Source organism: Aythya ferina, assembly GCF_964211825.1.
Source record: "Aythya ferina genome assembly, chromosome: 2".
Taxonomy (NCBI): domain Eukaryota; kingdom Metazoa; phylum Chordata; class Aves; order Anseriformes; family Anatidae; genus Aythya; species Aythya ferina.
The window spans coordinates 73,795,610-73,816,749 of NC_140297.1; the positions used below are offsets into that span (position 1 = coordinate 73,795,610).

The window sequence follows — 21,140 nt, forward strand, 5'->3', positions numbered from 1 at the left end:
CCCCCTTCTACTCTCTTCTACATTCTTCCCCCAGGTGGTGCAGGGGAACAGTGAATGGGGGCTGCGGTCAGTCCTTGAGTCTCTGCCACTCCTTCATGGTCCCTCCCTGCCCCTGCTCCAGGTGGGGTCCCTCCCATGGGATGCCATTCTTCCCGAACTGATCCTGCAGGGGCTACCAAAAAGGCAGCAGCTCTTCAAGAACTGCTCCAAGATGGGTATGTAGTGCAAGATGTCCCTCCTTTTGCACAAACCTTGAGGTCTGCAGGTTTGTTTATCACTCCTTGCTCTCCTGCCTGATGTTGCCCAGCAGCTTTTTCTCTTAGCTCTGCTCTCATAGAGACCCAACCAGCGTTGCTCCCTGGCTTGGCTCCCTTTTGGAGCCAGCTGGAGCTGACTGTGATCTGACACAGATATCACCCCTGCAGGCCCCTGCTAACAAGTCCTTGCCACTTAAAGGGCTTTGGGCATTTCCCAATACAATTCTTTGGGAGTGTTTAAAGCCGGGCTGGGTGGGGTTTTGAGCAACCTGGTCTGCTGGGAGGTGTCCCTGCCCATGGCAGGGGTATTGGAATTAGATGAGCTTTAAGATCCAACCCAAACCATTTTATGATTCTCTGATATGATTTTATGGGCTATCATTAAAATTCAAACATTTACATGAAAAAAAAAGTTTTCTGGGAATTTGTTAAACATTTATAGATACTGTTCAGAAATGAATTTAAAGCTTACCAGTTGCAAGAGCTATATTTGGAAATGTTTCCTAAGGCAGCCCAAGACTAAATAACGTTTGATCACCACCAGTGATCACTCCATGAGATCTCCTTTGTGAATATTTAAACCTCTATTTTGTGTTCAGTGGAAGACTTTCATCAGTTCTGCTTTCACTTAGTTCACTAGACTCTTGAACCATGAAGCGTAAAGAGGGATGATAAATTGTAGCTATCTCTTAAAGAGGTGTAGATTAGTGTTTCATCACTGAAGTAACGAGAGTTCTCCAGATTTCCATCAGCTGAAAAGGTGGTGCAGTTTTCTCAGTTTGATCAACAAGGAACTGAACAGCTGGCACTAATCAACTACAAAAGCTGAGGTATTCGTTTACCTTTGATTTCTAGTTTCTGGCATAAAATAAACACTTAAAGCACTGGACATAACTGTTTGTAAAATAAAATGTCAAATGCTTCAAAATCATACTTATTAAGTCCTCAAAGTCTTGGAAAGTCTTGGAAATTGCTTCAGCACAGGAAACTCTTCTCATTAACTCTCTTCCTGGGGAAGTAAAATTCTTTTCACCATTGCTCTGAAAATACAAAACATTATTAATGGAAAATTGGCTGTTACAATAAATCCCTGTGTGGTTTTTCAATCCTGAAGTTAATTCTGATCTTCAAGTAATATTTCACAAGTCATACCATGTTATTATGTATTTACCTGATACCATTTATGAAAAATATTGTGGAAAATTATACCTTTAATTTACTTTTATGTGCTTAGATTTCTATAACAGATCTAGTAGGTTAATATACTTATACCTAGATGTCATATTTTGAAAATACTCCTTACAGTTGTAGAGATTTTAAATGACAAGTAATCATATCTGCTTAACTGCACTACTCATGGAACAATGTTCATCGTGTGTCAGATACCACTCTCTGAATCTAGTGTAATGAGACATGCATGACCCTAAAGCAGTATGCAGACATCATCCTGACTTTGGTGCAGAGAGATCTGTCTCTCCTTCACATTTGTTAACAGAATATTTTTTTTCTTTCTTATTATATTTCTTTGTTAGGCATTCTATCAAGTAAGATAACACAGTGTTCTAGGTAACATGACGTCAACATTCAGAAAAGCTCTCAGAGTTCACAAGTACACTTCCTTAGACTTACAGACAACACAGAAGAATTATTGGTGATTGAAGTACTATCTTTAGAAATCTCCAAAATGGGCATTCTTTATATATGCGTAGTGTTCCCTTTAAATTGACAGGTGGTATTTATGTTGAAAAGCTGAAAAATACTATTTGACTATATTATTTCAAATAAAAAGAAAAGAAATCTGGGACTGGGAGCAGGGGGGAATTCCAGAGAGCTTAAGAATTTTTAATTTTTCTAGCTTCACACAACACCCTGTAACTGAGAGAAAGATTTGGTTCAAAATTCACAAGTCAAAGTTAGACATTCGCCATAAATTTGAACAAACAGCTCAGTATTAAGAATCCCCAATATAATCTAAGGTATGAATTCTCTGCATATACAGCAATTTGAAATTATTCTTTAACTCTATTTTTTGAACTGAGTTCATGAGTGAAAATGTCTAATCAGAAACCAATGCTCTCTGACCAGGTTCTTTTAGACATTCCATGTGTGGAGGGTAATATTTTTAATATAAAATATATTTATTAGGAGATGGTTGACATTACATGGGATATTGATTTAGAAAAACAATACAGCAATGTACTGAAACTACTATACAAGCACAATATAGCAGTTAAATGATCACAAAGTAATTCCCATGATCTTTCTTTATATATTTACCATCAAGACACTGGGCATCCCCATTCATCTAGAAGGAATATGCAGGTTGAAACCAGCTGAAGCATGTTGCTCTCCTTGAAATTGTTTAGCTAATTGTTTTATGTTGGGCTGAGCCACATAGTCACTCCCCTCCATGCTGGTTTGTCCAACTCAGGGATATATTAATACTCTTTTAATGAACTCTGGGAGAAGCATTTATACCACAACTTGATCCATCCAATGACAGTTATTTATCTAAAACAAAGGCCACCCTTGAGGCCCCCTTTATATTAAGATAAATTCATCTTCTTTTAACTGCTGTGGTCAAGTCACATCCAGCATTATTCCCTGAGCTTCATGGGCACATCACCATTGCCTATCTCTGCCAAGCCTTCTTCCATTGTAGAGATTTATTGGTCAGTCACTAAAGATTAAGAGAAGACTAGAAAAAAGGCATAGGAGAAGGTATTCTGAATAGTTTCCAAAGCACTGGTGCCTTAACCCAGCCCTCCTGGAGTCCTTATTTATATTCAGGTATGTTGTCTCCTAACAGGATCAATGATCTTTGTGACACAGATGATAAAGAATGACACAGGGAAATCTCCACAGTTCCTCTTGATCTAAAAACTCCATGAAGGACAGAAAACCCTATACCATAACTTATAGCCATAGTTGGGAAAACTGAAATGGAGAATTTAGGAAGACACTGTTTGAGAAGTAGCTACCAGACATGCCTGTGTGAGACCCAATCACAAATACTCAGAAGTTACTGTCCTTTACCCCTTTCTGAGTGATCTTTACTCAGCATATATGTACACGTGCATATACATGTGTGTGTGCTTACAGATATATTACAGATATATTACAGATGTTTATGAAAATGCCCAAGGATTGATCAAGTGATCCAGAAGGTCCATTGCACTCTGAGGGCAATGTAAAGGGTGAAACAGAATACCAAGATACTGGATTTATGCTTTTTTTTTTTTTTTTTTTTTTTTTTTTTTTTTTTTTTTTTTTAATGTGAGTGCTTGGACACCCATTTATATTTTATGTCAATTCTGCCAAGTCAGTTCAAGTGTGTTTGTTATTAGAGTCAGGTAGAGAATTTTAACTCTAGACATTTTGTAGATGAATGGTAAAGTAGATGAAGGCTCTTGGAAATTTGGTATTGCCATTAGCAGATATTAAGAACCTGAAACATGCTGTTTTATAGGAAAAAAATAATAATAAAAAAATAAAATAAAATAAAATCCTTGCTAAAATTCATCATTGTTATTGCCTTGTACATTTTATTTAAGTTATTTTAACTACAGTTAAATGATCACAGTATATGTCATCATATACACATATAAAAAAGGCTGTAAAAATGAGAATTTTAAACTGTTCAGTGTGAATTATGTTAACTGATATGCATTATTTTAGCAAGTTTTCTTCAAGAAATAATCTGTAAAGTGTTTATGAAATTGATTAAAATACATAAAATGTATATTGTGGAGTAAATGGCCATAAATTGAGAATGGCTGTTTAAAATATATGTCTTTTAGCTTTATAATCTGTAGATCCAAGAAGAAAAAACTAATAATAATAATAAGCATAATTTAGTTGCATTTTATGAATAAACCTGTTACTATTTATTACCCTAGTGGGATCTATATTTATTAAAATGTAAACACAAATCTATAATTATTATCTATGCAAATGAATAATAATTTATATTTCAAACAAACTTGAGATCTCACTGTTTTTTCACTCAAATACCTTTGCATTTACTGCAGCTATAAGCAGCTACATTTAATGATTGAAAAGAGAACTTGTATTTGTTGTATGTTATTCATGACTTTGTTTTACATGTATATCTTACTTTATATACAATAAATGTCCAATAAATTTATGTGAAATGTAGTCCCAGTAGACATGCTAAATGTAAAACTAAAGCAGATTATTAATCTTATTTAATTTTGTCAAGTACTTAATTCAGTAACTTCCTGAATTATTTTATATTTGTTTTAGTCAACCCCATTAAAACTGAAATTGAGTCCAATATTTGTTTTTTCTGAAGTAAATAAAAGTTCTTTCAATTTGCTGAAAAAACGTACAGAAATTGGTTGTCAAGAGGTTTGATTGCTGTGTGAATAACCTTATTTGATTCACCATAACAAAGAGCAAAGACACTGAGAAATAATGAGGTGTATTCAGCCTTTGAAGAATATACTAGATTTGACTTTTCTAATCTGTCATTATTCCAACTTCATGACATTTTATAACCATTAAATCACTACATTAGGCTGTTTCAGAATAATTGTAATTATGCAAATCATTTAAATGGCCAAAAATAAAATAAAAAGCAGACAGAAACATCAGAAGTTAAAAACAGCATTGGTACTTCTAAGCTTGTGAACAGAATCAGATGTTCTGAAGTTCAAAGATGATTAGATTTCCCTTTTAAAGTTTGTCTAAAGACACAATCTTTGTCTTCTTCATATCTATTTCTTTAATGAATCTTAATTCTTTAATTTGATAAAGCTTTCTAGACTATAAAGAAGCTCCACCGTTTTCCATTACATAAATGTCACATTTAAAATCAGCCATTTTAGAGTTTTTTATGTAGACAGAAGCCTTGGGTATGACTGAGTCAAGGTTACTAATTAAACATGACATATAAACTTATGCTGAGCATAGTGATGCAGAGACAAAGATAATGGAAACTGAAGGTTTAGCAAAACTGAATATTAAATTACAGTGAGATCACAATTTAAAGGCTTTCTCTTGCTCCCTGTTGACAGTATAAATATTCCTTCTGCTTGGTTTTCTTTAAGATTATTTAATGTACCAGTTTCATAGAAGTGCAATGTTGTAAGCTTTGCTGCAGTCATTCCTTGTCCTTTGTTCATGAAAATTGAAAGTCCAGTCTTGTAAAATGTTTACAATCTCTGCCTGCTGCCTGAGTAATCCCTGTTTATTTGTTTGGTTGGTTGGTTTTTGAGTGCATCCCGAGCTGAAATCTGCTTTGCAGAGGCTGTGGGTAACACTGTTGTTCAGATGGGGTTATAGGCCTGGGGATATAAGAATAAAAAGTAAATAAATAATCTTTCAGAAGCCAAATAATTTTGTTATTTTTTCATTAATTCAGTATATGGTGCATGTGATGCAGCAGTTAGTCTGTTTTCAAAGATCTCTGCATATTAAGAGAATGAAAATGAGACCTGTAAGAGATCAAGGGCTGGTGATTGCCTGGACTCTGAATGCATGCAGAAGGGTTGTGTCTATCCCATGTATTTTTTTCTCACCTTTCCCAAGTCCTGCTTGCAGTGCTAGAATTCAGTTCCATATGCTGCAATTGTCTTAGTGAAACAAGTACCAAACCCTTGCAAGCAGTGTAAAAATAAACACAATGTGGTGTACTTCTTGTGTTCTTGTTTCCTTATGGAATTTAGAAAAAAAAAAAAAAAAAAAAAGTGACATTAGAAAGAACAATTCAAATGCAAACCTATTTACAAGAAATTATCTCTGCCTTACTGTTAATGAAAATATTGATTCTACTTTCTATTTTTAAGGGTAGCTAATTTCTGATAACATCTGGGAAGCAAAGAGGCATGACAGTAAAATACAGATACGTTATTCCACAGAGCAGGACATTCTTTTTTTCATTTTTGTCTTTTATGGAAATGTATTTTTTTGTTTCCCTATACATTTTTCAGCAAAATCATACTTTCCTAGCTCCCTGAAGTGTCCAGGATGGATAATAAAATGCATCATCTGAAGCAAATCTGCTAGTTCTAGATGAAAATGTGTTATCAGTTTCTGTAACTCTTTTGGTTGTCTTCAAAATCAAGTTATTTTCCACATCTCCCAGGTACATGTTGGTATACTACGCAATAAATTTTCTGTTCAGTATCTTCTTGTTTACAAAGAATTATTGAACAAATCTATATATACACAATCTTGATATTTTATTTATCAATACATCTTACAGAAAAACAGAGGAACCCAACTGAGGCAGCCCAACTTTGCCACTTATCTTCTTTCAAACACTTCCACCATGGCTGTATCTCACCTGAATGTTCAGTAGTAATGCATTATTTGTAATATCTTCCAAACTAATTTATTTCTGAATTCATGATGTGGTTTCAAGATGGTAGAAGAATATTTTCTTCCGTATTATTCCGGCACCTGTGAATTTTAGTAAACTTCTCTGAATATGCAGGTACACAAGGACTACTGTTTGTGTAATGCTCACAGGAATATGACATCTTTTCTTTCTCTGCACATTCATGGGGGAAAAGAATTTCTGCTTGTTTTTGAAAACAAACAACAGTGATGATACATGTTTTGTCTACAGCTTTTCCAGTTATGTATTTGAATATCAAATAATTACCGTGTCTCCTCAAATTGTAAGCCAGCAGCAATGAGTCATTTATGCAATCTGTACCATGTCATGAATTGTTGAGTGGTTTTTAACTGACTCCTAAAGAATCTGTGATTCTCCATTTCTTTACAGATATGGATATTCTGAATAATGACAGAGACATGTCACTTTGCAGACAGAAGTCATTAAGCTCCTGCCAGTAAAAATCAGATATTTTATCAAGTGCTGTAAGTCTTTATAAACCAGAAGACCCTGGTCTGTTACTTCTGATAAATTTTTATTTACATCGTGTCCTTAAGAAGCAGCCTGACTTTTAAGTAAGGTTGCTGTATGGAGTGAATAGTTCCACAGAAGAGTTACATGAATTTTGCTTTGCTGGAATTGATGTTGCTTCCAATAAGTTGCATCCCTAACCTTGGAGAAGGTAACCTTCTCCGTTCACAGAGGATGATTAAAGCAGGGAAGCTTTCCAATGCTCTGAAGACATTTCATTTCTAGTGAAGTCACACTGAAGAGAAAAAGATAGCCAGCAGCTGTGGGGGTTGGCTTTCAGGAAGACATTTTCTTGATTATTTTCTTCCTGTTGTAATTACTGTTATTATTGCAGAAAGCTAGTTCATACTTTCATAAAGAGAATTTTTTTTTCCAGTTATTTGGAGAGCTAGTTGAGCTTCTTGGACTTTAATGACCCAATAAAGTTATTTTAGGACAGAGGTTGAAATTGGAGCTCAATTAAACTTTTTGTTTGTTTGTTTGTTTTGTTTTGTTTTGTTTGTTTTGTTTTGTTTTGTTTTGTTTTAAGTGAGCTGATCAGAATAAGCCACAATTAATTCAACTGAACCAAACCAAAGTATCCTGAATTTAAGTGTTGTGGTTCATAATCATGCATTATTTATGCCAATCGCTAGCTAAAAGACAGTCAGCCCCAGCTCTCAACCACACAGTCACACTGCAGGCTGCAGAAAGGGTGGAATGGCTAATCCTCAGCTGCCACAGCTGACAGTTCAGCATATTAATGTAGTATAAAATGAGTGCTAGTTCAATCCATTATTCCAGATTGTGATTTGTGTTTTCTCAATGTGGATGTTTTGCCTTTTTCACTAATATGGACAGCACTGTGTTGCAGAAAGTGGGCATGTAGAGAAACACACTGCTTAGAAAGCACTCACAGGGATTGCCTGAAACTGAGATCAAAAGCCCTTAGTGAACTACTATGTTGACATCTGCGTTATCATATCACAAGGGCACCCAAGAACGTTTTATTGTCCTAACAAGCAGCCTGTTCTTTTAGGAAGGAAAACAGCCTAGGAAAGTCAGCACAGCCAGGAACAGTGTTTCTGCCTTTGCTAAGCAAGCAACAGGTCTCCTCTGTACATAAGTCAGTCTCCATTTACAGCAAAAATTTGAAAGTAACATAATGTTTTCTAATATTTATTGTCTTATAAAATATACTTTAATCCCACTGAACCAAAATAGAAGTGACCAATAAATATTCAAAGATAATGATGTTAAGAAGTAAGTTTAAAGCAAGCTAAGTGTCAAGAATTAAAAGCATTTTATAGATGAGAACCACTTTCATTCTTGTTCCTCTCTCTGCATAGGTTATAGAGCGCGATGCAAACAAAGCCTACTTAACTTCCCACTAGTGATTTAAAATGTGTTAATTACAGAAACTTAAAAAAAAAATCCATTTTAACAGCTTTTTTTTTTAATTGCTATCAGACATTTTGAAGGGTACAGTGGGAAAAGTACTTGCAGTCTGACAAGATGACATAGAAGATAACTGGAATGTATAGTGACAAGAAAAAAGTTCAAATGAGCTGATTGAGAGATTTCCTTGTAAAATATGTTAATATAAAATTCAATTTAAAATTTAAGCTTTAAATGTGCTCATATTTGCCTGAGAAAAACTAGATTCAGTCTTGAAAAGTCCACTAGTACAAGTACTAACCAGTAAAAAGTGAGCCATGCACAAGAACCCTACCTGGTTTCCCGAACATGTTAAGTTATAATATGATGGAATGATTTGGGTTGGAAGGGACCTTAAGGATCATCTAGCTCCCACACCCCTGTCATGGGCAGGGACACCTCCCACTAGACCAGGTTTCTCAAAGCCCTGTCTGACTCGTTCCATGCTTCTAGAAACATGTTTACTGAGATGAATTCATATTCATTCTCATGATTTGATTCTGCTTAAATTATCTTTAGTTAAAGATTCATAACTGAAAACAATACATTAAAATTTTCATATTTTAAAATAAAACATCCATGTACATTAATATTTCCACTGCATGCAGCTTCATAAAGCGTGCATATATAAATACAGATAGATGTTTATATATACAACATAGTTGGCCTCGTGACAGGCTGTAAGTATAGATTTAATGTTACTGCATTCCTAGTTTTATTTCTCATTCCAAACTGTGTCAGCATAGCCTGTAAATGAAGAATGGGCCTTGGCTTTTGCAAAAGGTTTTTCTGTGTCTGTTAAAGCTCTAAGACATGCAATTCATCAGCAACTGGTGGGAAAAATGTTGTTATGCTTTGTTCATACTTTCTTGCCTGAGGAGCAAAGAGGCCTCTCAGACTGCTGTCGACAGAATGGCTTTCAAGTTAATTGAAAACTATAATCAATCTGTTTGGGATTTCTATCACTCAGAGCAAAGGGAAGAACTGTATTTAACTAAGCCTCTGTAGTGTTTATGTAGTGTTCTAAGTGCCTTGTCAGGCACTAGATGACAAGTAAGCAGAAGAGTAAACAGAACGGATTTCCTTAGAAACAATGAAAAATAATAAATAAATAAAAAGCTGTTACAAGAAACATTATCTGCCATACTTTGTCAATATATTGCTGGGATACAACTTTTTAGGACTCCACCCAGTTCAGCAAATTCACAAGTAGTCAGCTGACCTTGATGAAATTATTATCTTTGTGTATGTCCATAGGTTACCAGTGAAGTCACTCATATGGTTCAAAAACATTATTGATCTACATCAGTCTGAAGAAGTCATCCATCTTTAGATTTCTAGGGAGCTTGGGGTCTGATGCTGTATGATTTCTGAGTTCTGTTTTCCATGTGCAACAGATATTCTGAATGGCAATGAGGAGGTCACCCATCTATGAAACTCCAGAGGTACAGTGTACCTATCTCTAAAGTTGTCTTATGATTAAATATCACATTATGTCACAATCACATACTGCAGGCAGATTTCCAAAAATGCTTTGGTAAACACTACCTAGAATGCAAAACCTCTTAACTACTTTCTGGGGATGTATATTCTGTTAGCCTTTTCCTCTCCTACTTTACTTAATCAAGATGATGTGTGATATAAGATATTGTAATTAGAAATACTTATTTTAAAGCTTTCTGATTTTAAAGTTATTCTTTTTCATACTAAAGTATGAACTCCAAAAAATAGCTTTAATAGATCATAATTTAATTTTCTCAACTGTAATCAAAACAACTTCTGTAGATATAGAAAGTATATATTTTCCATTTAATTCATGTGATTCTTTTATAAGCAATAATTTGCCTTTTTTAAACTTCCTTGAGCTTTTTATGGATGCACCCAGTCAGAGCTCACATCAGTAATGTTCCTGCTGTGTGACATAGCCTACTAAATCAAATTCTATCAAGTGACAACGTGAACAGTGTTTGTGATAACAATCAGTGTAGCAACTATTTTACAGGGGGGTTGTGTGAAACTTATATGTAAATAATTTTGCTTTTCCTTTACTTTCATCAAAAAAGGTATTTATCACAAATCTTGAAATACCAGCTGCATTATTATGACTTGCCTTATTCCTCCCATCCTAATGCAGTGAATCCACTGAATCCCAAGTGAAAATTAATGTTAGTCTAAGTCATTGCATGAATAAGCTTGCTATCTTCTAGGACTATTTAAACATCTGGAAGTACAGTTTTGTATTTGACAACACATAGGAACGTTAGAAAAATAAATAAATAAATCTAAACTACAAACATAACTGTAATGATTGCAGGTACAACTATATTATCACAAGTAAAATTATGCATGTGGATCACATCTGTGATAGCAGGAATATACATGTACAATAGCCAATGAAAAATTGTCATGTACATATGTCTCTGGATAGTTTTAAAATCTTGCAAATTGCCATGGAAAGCATAGAAGGTTAAAAAGGATTCGCTTTCTCCTCCCAAAACATGGTAGGTGACATCTACTAAGTTATTTGAACTTCTGACGGTTGCAATACAGTCTGGATCACTGCCGTTATCTTTCTAAGGCAGAAAAAAAAAAAAAAAGAAAAAGAAAAAAAGCCTTCTGGCTGGCTTATATACTATAGTCAAGGCAACAAGCAATGTGCTATGACACAGATTGATAGAGAACGTTTTATTGCACTCACCAATTTTCCTAAAGTGCAGAAAGCTTTGTTGAACACTGAAGGATTTATATAACAGTGGGCTTTGGGATACTGTTTTTGTTGTATCTGTAGATAACTCTTATTAAAATATATATATATATATATATATATAAAATTATTTTTTAAAAACTGAACCTTCATGTAGAGGTGATATTTCTTATTTTACATGGTAATTCACAGCACCAATTAAAGGTGCAATTAAAGGTGCACTTTCTTGCTTTTATCTATTTGAGAAGTGATAGTGTCAAGGGAAAAATATATATCATCCTCTTTACCACCAGTTTTACAGGTGCCTTGTTAATGAGTAGCTTTTACAGATTTTGTTAGCAATGCAGTCTCCTTAGAATGCTGTTCAGTCTGTGAGGAAGAAATGTAGAAAAAAGCTTTACAGACTACTGTAAGGTGGTCTACCTTGACTTCAGCAAGGCTTTTGACACCGTCTCCCACAGCATTCTCCTCAAGAAACTGGCTGCTCTTGGCTTGGACTGGCGCACACTTTGTTGGGTTAGAAACTGGCTGGATAGCTGGGCCCAAGGAGTTGTGGTGAATGGAGTCAAGTCCAGTTGGAGGCCAGTCACTAGTGGCATTCCCTAGGGCTCGGTGCTGGGGCCGGTCCTCTTTAATATCTTCATCGATGATCTGGATGAGGGCATTGAGTGCACTCTCAGTAAGTTTGCAGATGACACCAAGTTAGGTGTGTGTGTCGATCTGCTCGAGGGCAGGAAGGCTCTGCAGGAGGATCTGGACAGGATGGACCCATGGGCTGAGGTCAACTGCATGAAGTTCAACAAGGTCAAATGCTGGGTCCTGCACCTGGGGCGCAATAACCCCAAGCAGAGCTACTGACTGGGAGATGAGTGGTTGGAGAGCTGCCAGGCAGAGAAGGACCTGGGAGTGATGGTTGATAGTCAGCTGAATATGAGCCAGCAGTGTGCTCAGGTGGCCAAGAAGGCCAACAGCATCCTGGCTCGCATAAGAAACAGTGTGACCAGCAGGGCTAGGGAGGTGATTGTCCCCCTGTACTCAGCTCTGGTGAGGCCGCACCTCGAGTACTGTGTTCAGTTTTGGGCCCCTAGCTACAAGAAGGACATCGAGGTGCTTGAGCGGGTCCAGAGAAAGGTGACGAAGCTGGTGAGGGGTCTGGAGAACAAGTCCTACAAGGAGCGGCTGAGGGAGCTGGGCTTGTTCAGCCTGGAGAAAAGGAGGTTCAGGGGTGACCTTATTGCTCTATACAGATACCTTAAAGGAGGCTGTAGAGAGGTGGGGGTTGGCCTGTTCTCCCACGTGCCTCGTGACAGGATGAGGGGGAATGGGCTTAAGTTGCGCCAGGGGAGTTTTAGGTTGGATCTTAGGAAGAACTTCTTTACCGAAAGGGTTGTTAGACATTGGAACAGACTGCCCAGGGAAGTGGTGGAGTCACCATCCCTGGAAGTCTTTAAAAGACGTTTAGATGTAGAGCTTAGGGATATGGTTTAGTGGGCACTGTAAGTGTTAGGTCAGAGGTTGGACTCGATGATCTTGAGGTCTCTTCCAACCTAGAAATTCTGTGATTCTGTGATTTTTCCATGTGCACAAACAAACCTAAACAAAAGGAGAGAAGAAGACCTGTAATGCAAAAGTTTAGAGGTATTTGATTGTAAACTCATAACACAAAAGCAAGCATATATACTGTATTTAGCTAAATGTTGAACAGTGGTAATGTCATTAGGACTGCATAGAGAATATGATGCATGGATCTCAAATGAAACTTACTGGATCTGCAAGTAGCACTTCACGATACCTCTTTTCAAAATCATATTTACAAGATCTAAACAAAGGATACTTGTGCCAGACATACAGTGATTATATTACAGGTATGTAATGTAAGAAGTGTAAGAGACTTGATAGATTGCAGTACTTATGTATTGGTGGTAGTTAGCTAAAGCCTAGCATGTCACTCTTTAATCAGCAAGGCATAGATTTATTCAGTTTATTCATTTATTTATTGAATAAATTAAGCTTAAATTAAATTCTAATATTGAGCTTAAAAAAGGTTATATGGGCACCACCATCCTTTGTATCTTTACGGAAGTTTAAATTACTGAACAAGATTGGCCTGTTGCCAGTTGGAAATGACAAGCAAGGCCAATATCAAACTACCTATGCAATCTGTCACATTCAAACAGAGGAGAAACAATAATATGAGTGTTGATATATGAAGATTTTAAATCTGCATTAAACCATTTCATGTTAGGACACTTTTAAAATTTAAAGAAAATTTTAAAAGATATTGAAATGCTAGGCAAAGACAATTTTACAAGTGGGTTTCTGTAGCATGTTAGAAACTTTGCTTTGTCAAAACTGAGATTATAAAAAAAAGTTTCTAAATTATTTAACATAAGAAATTTTTAGAAGGTAACGTCTGACAAGGAAAATATAGATGAAGATAAAACATTTTATGTTTTAGAATCTAGAGGTTCTCCATATGTAAGATACTGATAAGGCAGACAGGAATACAGTCTTTTTTTATTATTATTATTTTAGCAATGAAATCAAAGATTTTCAAACTGGGAAGAAGATACCTCCACTTACATGCATGTGCATGAGAGTGTGTATTATTCCCTTGCTCTCTCTTTTAGGCTTCCATTTGGTCAATTTCAGACATAGTTGTTGGAAATAGAGAACTCAAAGATTACTAAATTTCTAAAAATTCCCTGAAAATTGATTTGCAAATAAAGAAAATACTCGTCTTTTGTAATGTCACTTGATGGACAGGTAACAGGATAGATACACTCTTTGTTATCTAGTAGATAATACATTCTGAAACAGGAACAGAAGAAACTGAATTTATAGAGGAAAGAACAGGGAAAGATTATTTGATGCACATCAGTTCTAAGACACTGAATTCCATAAACAATGAGCTGCACATCAATAGGAAACCCATCTCCATTTAAGTCATTGATCATGGATCCAGTTGTTCCTGACGTACTTTTCTTTCCACATACTTTGAATTATATCTTCAACAGAGGTTGTCCTGGCTCTACAGAGGAAGATATGGTTTGTGCTTAAGTCAAATTTGTTGAGATATTTATGTAATATATATAGGTTTTGAAATCCAGGGCCTCATATGAGAAAGAGAAAATCATGTTAACTTGTTGATGAACATTCTCAGCCTTGAAAAAAATTTTGGGAGATGTTAAGGACAGCAGTGAAGTTCACTCAGAAACTGAGTTCAGCACAATGTTGTGTCACAAAAAGGCTATAGGATTACACAAAAAATAATTAAGGTTCTCAGTCTGCACAAGTATTATTCACACAGTGACAAGACTGAAAAATATTCATTTGGGGAATGACAGCTTTCTTAAAAAAAATAGAGTTAATCACAGCAAATCTTTCATTTTCAGCTCTTCTGGGCTTTAAAGCTTCATGATTTTTTTTTACAGATAATTGTCCCAGGCGGTGACTGAATCACCTTGGCTGGCATTAAGGTAAATGTCTAAACTTTCTTTAAACTTACTGCAGTTTTACTGCACTATGTTTAAAGTGCAGTAGTTTAGTGCAGAAATGCATGAATCTAGATCTTAATAACTGAAAACAATCAGTAGCTTTAGCACTTTGCTGTTGAATTTCTTGTGATTTCCTCCTAATTCTACAACAACAACAACAATAAAATAGGCTTTATGGCTTTAATTCAGTTTCTTTCTGTGGAAAGCAAAAATATTTCCTTGTTTACAAAATTCAGCCTCAATATGTTTTTTACATTCTTTCTCACAGTTACAAACTTCTTGCCCTACTCATCTTACAGTATTTCTTATACTCTCTCCAAAACTCCAGTGTTTGAGTGAAATAGGAAATAATTTTTAAATAACTGACTGATATACATATAATGAAATCTTGGAATAACATTCAGTCTTTGTCAGCATATTGTGTCTCTTCTATACCCTTCAGAATAAAAGTTACAGAGAAGAAAACTCCTCATCCTAAAGAAGCTGTTCACAGTCCTTTGGCTATGCTGAAAAGGACACTTTAGAAAGATGTATTTTCTCAAATATCCCTTGTGACTTTTGAAGAATGTTTTATAACAGATGGCAGTAAAATTTCACATATAGGTGCTTTAAAAACTCTCAAGCAATTCAATGTTACAAGAAATTTGGTGACTAGACCATATGGTCTCTCTCCAAAAGGATGTGTCCATTTCAAGATGGCTTCAGTAAACTGATTTTGTCTCATACATCCCAGTGTTTTGCTTTAGGACAAGAGTTGAGACAGAAGATAAAAGCTCTATTGATTGTCCTGCATTTAGAAATCATAACTAGATCCATCACAAGTAATGATGACAGTTCCAATAGGATTTGATAAAATTTGTTAAAACTTAACATTTTGCAAGAGCTACTACCTATGTGTATGTTTTGTTGTTGTTGTTGTTTGGTTGTTTGTTTTTGTTTGTTTGCTTGTTTGTTTTGTTTTTTCTGAAGAATGTCATGTTAATATTAATGTCAGAAAGAAGTCTCCAGGTAGTTGCTTGCATATCATCTAAGAATCATTTAATTCAGTAAAATATATATGGAAGATTGTAAAGACCTCTTTACTTTTGATGTGTATTTACATTAAACACATTTCACTTAAATACAAGAACCGCTGATTTTGTAGTCATTATCCAACCACCATTTGTCCTTTGTCTGGTTGTATAAAGTAACTGAGAATGTTCCTCTGAACAAAATGAGTGAAACTGGTAATGGATTAGCATTTTGAACTGTAAAATTATCTGCATTAAGAGATATTTTCTCTGTAATTTTACTGCTGATGAAAAAGAAAACATTAAAATTAGTAATATTAAGAACCAAGCTGCAAAATCTTTAGAAGATTTCTTAGATCTTTGTCCCACTGGAAGCATAGGGCAATAGAAACATCGAAGGAGACAGGCATATATTTGTACTGGTGTCAGAAGTTACAATTATTCTTACAAATACACCTGTTTATTTTGTGAAGATGAAAATATTTTCTTGATAACATGCACATTAATAATTGTAGAACATGTTTTTGAGAATTGTGCATTTTGGAGAATCATGCATACTGACTGTGATGAGAGAGAAAGCCATTCAGTATCATATCAGTGTTTCTCAGGTCTATGTAGCTTCACCTTGCTGCTTTTCCATAGGCAAAGCAACATCAATATCTCTGCAGTTTACCTGTTGTATAACCATATTCATGAGGTATGTCTGAATGCAATGAGATATGTCTGAGTGCAATGCTCATTGTGAACTTCTAAAATATGTCTACAAGGAGTCCTAGCTGGAGTTTGTAAATTTCAAAAAAGAAGAAAATCAAAGACTTTATAAAATTTTAATTGTATGTTTAGGTGTTTTTGCCAAAGTAAAGTCAAGAAGCACTATTTATTAAAAAGGAGAATGGTAGCTAACATGATCTCCTGAGGTCTGGGAAATACAAGCATCCATACATGTGTACTTATAAAGGTAACAGTGCTGATATACTCCTCAGGTTCCTTCCTCTGTTTCTGCTTTCCTAGCTGTAACTCAAAGCTCTGTGACTTCTCATCAACTCCTCCAGCACAAGGAAGATAATCAACAGTAACAGGTATTTATAGAATTGATAGGTATATATGGTTTTCTCTGTCTTACAGACTGTCCAGAGTTGTATTTGTTGGGGGAGAACTAGCCAAGGTCATCAAGTCAGCATCCAGCTCAGCTTTGCCCTCATCTCACATTAAGTGCTTCAGTCAGCAGACTAACCTTAGCTGAGTTTATTGGCAGTCCTTATGTGAGCTTCTCTTGTTTTACCTGTAGCTTTATTTTGTATTAAATATTCATGACCAGCTTTTATTGTGGTAAAAAAATGCATGTAAACACCAAAGGAAATGAGTAGAAGATCTCTACAAGACTTGTGTGTCTGTGGCTCCTGAAGAAAGGCCCTGTTCATCAACTAGTTCCAGACATATGTCTGAAACTTATTTTTCTGCTGTGCTGTACTCTAAAAAAAATGCTCCCATGATAACTGAGTTTCTTAAAAGCTTTTGATTTGTTTTTGTTTTTCTTGTGTATTTTATTTATCATTTTGCCTTACTCAGCGGGCTTTATACTTCATTTATTTGCTTAGTTTTGGTATTGTTTACTTGCTGTTTTCTTTTGTTGAAGACAAAACAAAGTGTTTATTTATTTATTTATTTATCCCCATTCTCATGCTGTGCTGTTCCTGCTGCTGCTGAGCTGGAAGCTGAAGGAGAGCAAAAGCAGCTATCACTAATGATTTCATTACTGAAGAAATAGTGGTAATGTAGTTCAATCCTTTTCTAATTGGGATTGAGTTTTCCATGGTCATTCAGAGTGAATCTCCTTGAACACTGCCACAAGCCAGCATCCAGCACTTCCTTCTTAATATCAAACAGGTCCACGGATATTTTTATAAAAATATTTTGAAGCTACAATTTTGACTTTGTCTGCCTTTTTCAGAAGAAAAAAAGCTCTGGGACAATCTATGCCTAGCCCGGACTGCAACAAATCTAAATTAAGTGTAAGTTTTTACCCAGTAAGGTGGTTGCCAATCAAGTCTAACTAGTTTAGTTACAAGACAGTACAAATGCAAGATGAAGGAGAAAAAAATACTTTGCCTGCAGCTCAGAAGCATGAGGTAGCTGCTACTGCAGCTGAATGTGACTTGTACAGATGCACAAGAGTGGGAACTGCTGCCCTTTGTTGTTGTTGTTCCTCCTAAATGTTTAGAACATTTAGAACATTAACCTACATCATCTACTGAATATTTCCCTTGTCAGATGAATTCTGTCTTGCTGCCTCAGGTGCTATACAGTCTTCAGAGAACACTCACAACTAGCTAAGGACAGTAACTTTATATTTGGAAAAAGGCTGAAGTACAAAACAACCTTGAAGAGAACTGTAAAATAAAAGACAGTGAAGGAAGAATTCTTTCTGATTTATATGGCAAATGAACCAATGAAATGAAGCTGAATGAAAAGGAAGTAGATAATACAAACAGGCCCTGAATAGACATTAGCTAGTTATAATTTTTAACTGATGATTCTTGTTGATCTTGATGTTTTTTGACAATTCTTTAACTGATGATTCTTGATGACTTGAACCATCTACACTTATTCAAACATCATTGTAATTGTTTCTATTGAAGAATAAATTGGAATTACCGGTGTTCTTAAAAACCCATAAGGTTTTGTAGTTCACTTAATCATCAACAAGACTTCACCAGATGAAGAATCTAAGCTACTGATATTTTTCCATATCCTGTCCTGAAATAAAATTTGTCATTACACTGCTAGTTCTAACATTCTGATATTGATTCCTGATTTTTATACCCTTGTTTCTTAATATGAAAAATGAAAATTCTTTAAAATTCTTTGAAATATATATATACATGTATACACACTTCCCATTTATATGTGGGTCCTGAAGGAAAGGTGCTTTATAACTTAATCAGAAGATCATGTGGTAATTATGATAAAATACTGTTTCTCAGAAAGTTCAGCTCTTATTTTTCATTCTTGCTATCTAAATCTTACACTATATTCAAAGAGCAAAAAGGAAGTAAATAATGGTAGATGCAAATTCAGGGATGAAATGGAGGCAGTAGCTAAGATGTTGAAACTTGTTGGTAAAACAAAACAAAACAGAACAGAACAAAACAAAATTTATAGATTTAACAAAGTTGGCTCCAACTTCTCTCACGCGGTCTTTACACACTTTTAACCAATTCAAGGGAGCAAGATAAGCATTCATCTTTAGTATGCTCTCCTTTAGCCTACATGGAGAGAAGAGATTTTAAGGCAAATCCCTTAAAAGTAAAAAATAATAATAATAATAATGTGTGTGTGTGTACATATATATATATTTATATATATAACTTTGTGTTATTTATATGTGCTTTTAAGAGCAGGCTACCTCTTTCTGATTTTATCCTATACTATTCTCCTAGACAGGAAGGAAGGAGTATTTTCTTTTTAAGATATAGTATCATAGAATTACAGAATGGTTTGAGTTGGAAGGGACCTTAAAGATCATCTAAATCTAACCCCCCTTTGTCCATTGGCAGGGACACCTCCCACTAGACCGGGTTGCTCAAGGCCCCATCCAACCTGGCCTTGAACACCTCCAGGGATGGGGCATCCACAGCTTCTCTGGACAACCTATGTCAGTGCCTCACCACTCTCTGAAGAATTTCTTCCTCATATCTTATCTAAACCTATGTTCTTTTAGCTTAAAGCCATTACCCCATGTCCTATTTCCTTACAAAGAGACTCTCCCCAACTTTCCAATAGGTACCCTTTAGGTACTGGAAGACTGCTATAAGGTCTCCCCAGAGCCATCTCTTCTCCAGGATGAACAACCTAAAATCCCTCAGCCTATCTTCATAGGAGAGGTGCTCCAGCCCCTTGATCATCTTTGTAACCCTCCTCTGAACTTGCTGTAATACTTCCATGTCTTTCTTGTGCTGGGGGCCCCAGAGCTGAAAACAGCGCTCCAGGTGTTTTCTTATGACAGCAAAGAAGAAGGGGAGAATCACTTTCCTCAACCATGCTTATTTTGATGCAGCCCAGGATACGGTTGCCTTTATGAGCTGCAAGCACACATTTCTAGCTTATCAACCACCACCCTGAGGTCCTTCTCCTCAGGGTTGTTCTCAATCCATTTTCCACAGACTGTATTTGTGTTTCAGACTGCCGCAGCCCACATGCAGGACCTTGTACTTGGCCCTGTTGAACCTCTTTAGGTTCACACAGGCCCACTTCTCATACTTGTCCAGGTCCCTCTGGATGGCATTCCTTCCCTCCAGTGTGTTGACCACATCACACAGCTTGGTGTCATCAGCAAACATGCTGAGGGTGCACTCAATTTTACTGTCTGTATCACCAACAAAGATTTTAAACAGTGCTGGTCCGAATACTGATCTCTGAAGAACACCACTTCTTTTTTCTTTCTTTTTTTTTAAATTGGGGTTATGTTTCCCCTCTTCCTGTCAATGGGAACTTCACCTGACTGCCACAGCTTCTGAAGTATAATGGACAGTGGTTTAGCAACTTCATCTGCCAGTTCCTTCAGGACCCACATATGTATCTCATCAGGTCCCACAGACTTGTGCACGTTCAGGTTCCTTAGATGTTCTCAAACCTGATCTTCTCCTCCACTGAGCAAGTCATAATTCTTCCAGTCCCTGTCTTTGTCTTCTGGGGCCTGGGCCATGTGGCTAGAAGTCTTATCGGTGAAGATTGAGGCAAAATAGCCACTAAACATTAAACTATAAACCATATGAAACATTGGATTTTCTCAATTATTGTTTACTGTATATCCATATTTCTGTAATTGTTTCTTCTACCCGGAACAATCTTCCCTTGTCATGAACACAAGAATTTTATCTTCACTACATCCCATATTAAACTTGTAATTTTATTTTTTTCTCATGAAAAGTGTATATTAAGAACAGCATATTAAATGGGATTTTAAAACATCATGTGAGGAGTAGCAATGTCAATCTTTAATGCTAGTTTCCACACAAATAAATTCATGTTGAGCAACTCCTTGTAGCAAACAACTTTTAAAGTATGGGCAACAGAAATTGACAGTTTCATGTCTTAACATTAAATCAAAATGCAAGTAAAAGATAGAGTACACATTCAAGAGATTCACATTTGAAAAACAAACAAACAAACAAACAAACAAACAATGAAAACAACTAGCATACTGCGAAACATATATATATATCTGTTTTCAATTTTCAGGCAGGGCAATGATTGATGTAATTGCAATACATTATTGACACATGTAAACAATAAGCTTGACATCCATGCCAAAACAGTTATTCTTATCATACACTCACGGAATATATTGTCTTTTAAGAA

At 35.7% G+C, this 21,140-nt stretch overlaps 1 long non-coding RNA gene across 1 annotated transcript; it reads left to right on the forward strand.

The window, feature by feature from the left end:
* The first annotated feature begins 115 nt into the window (after positions 1–115).
* LOC311433098 lies at positions 116–18,453 on the forward strand. The gene is made up of 4 exons (XR_014690564.1): positions 116–215; positions 14,707–14,751; positions 16,791–16,858; positions 17,488–18,453. It is a non-coding gene; the product is annotated as an uncharacterized lncRNA (long non-coding RNA).
* The last annotated feature ends 2,687 nt before the right edge of the window (positions 18,454–21,140 follow it).